A 1650-nucleotide genomic window follows, 5' to 3' on the forward strand; every position below is an offset into this window, starting at 1 on the left:
AACCATCTTTCACCCCTCAAGGTAAATATCTGAAATAGATTCACATAGATTTTTCGCGGCTTTCAATGTTAATTATTGGGAAAATGTCTTTTCTTGTTACAGGCAGACGAAAGACTACACAGGAGCTCGAGGCTATGTTAACGGAGGTTGCTGCAGATCTAGAAAAAAAGGGCCGGCCGATTCTATCACAACGTCAACAGCAAATTGCGGAAATTGATAGAGAACTGGCACAGAGCTCGAGTGATGATGATGAATTCGCCCATCAAACTCTCGATTTTGATCCACTGTCTCCACGTATGCTTTCCGACTAAGAATTTAAGCGTTTTTCTAAAACTTCATAACATTTATGTAACTTCAAATAAACATTTCATACATTTTCAAATAAAAAACAGTTTACCCTTCGTTAAATGTACCTGAATTTCCCTTTCCTACACCACACCTTTCCCTTGAGTTTGGAAAACTTTCCCTAGCCGTGTCTTCCTCTTTCACCTGCTTTCTACTCTGAACATCTCCTTCCTCCTCACTGTCTAGAGGGTATTTTGCTCTTTCCTTATCTTTCTTCCATTTTCTTCCTTGAACGTCTTTTTCTTTTTTACAATGTAGAAGGGAATTTTTCCCTATCCTTATCATTATCCTGTTTTTTTCTTGAGCATCCTTTTCTTTCTAGCCATCCAGGTGCGGGCGAGTGGGGACAGCTTCCGTCTATATAAACTGCGAAAATCTCCCGGCCCTCACTCCCAAATTCACCTCAGTGTTCTAGTCTTCAGTGCCTCGTGTTAAAAAAAAAAAAAAAAAATTTCAAAATGGCCGTAATCGCCGTGGTTTTTATCTCGTTGGTAAGTGGATGTTTTTAGTGTTTGTTGTAGTGTTTTTTCGGGTTTTTTTCTTTAGTGCTTCACGTTTTTTTTTGTAGTGGCTTTTCGGGGTTTGTTTTTCGTCGCGTTTTGTCTTTTTTCATAAATTTTTAAACCGTTTTTTTCTTCTTTTAAATAGTGGTCTTTTCTCGTGTTTTTGTTATAGAAGCTCGCGTTTTTTTTCGGTTTTTTTTGGAGCGTTTTTTCTTTTTTTATAAATTTTTTAACCGTCTTTTTCTTCTTTAAATAGTGGTCTGTTTTCGTGTTTTTTGTAGTAGTTCGCTTTTTTTTTCTTTTTTTTTGTCGCGTTTTTTTTTCGTGTTTTTTGGCCGCGTTTTTTTCAGACGTGTTTTTTTTGTCGCGTTTTTTTTCCTTTTTTTTGGCCGCGATGTTTTTCTGGCAGGTTTTTTTGTCGTCTTTTGTTGCCCGCTTAATTTTTGTGTTTTTAAAAGCCGGTAGTTTTTTTCTGGCGTTTTTTTCTTGTCGCGTTTTTTTGCATTTTTTTCTGACGTTTTTTTTTGTCGTCTTCTTTTTTGTGTTTTTTATGGAGGTTTTTTTTTCTGACGTTTTCTTTTTTGTTTAGCGTTTTTTCTTTATGAAGCGGTTTTTTTTCCCGACGTATTTTGTTTTGGTTCGCGTTTTTTCAAGGCCGATGCTTACGCGTTTTTTGTGGTTTTTTTTTGTATTAATGGTTTTTTCTTTTTTTCTTTTCAGATGGCTGCCGTGAGGAGGCAGCGGGCATGCCTGAGAGCTGCCAACCTCTGGTTTTTCCCTCTCTCTCTCTCTCTCTCTCTCT

This window comes from Fopius arisanus, unplaced genomic scaffold (genome assembly GCF_000806365.1).
Source record: "Fopius arisanus strain USDA-PBARC FA_bdor unplaced genomic scaffold, ASM80636v1 scaffold00189, whole genome shotgun sequence".
Classification (NCBI taxonomy): domain Eukaryota; kingdom Metazoa; phylum Arthropoda; class Insecta; order Hymenoptera; family Braconidae; genus Fopius; species Fopius arisanus.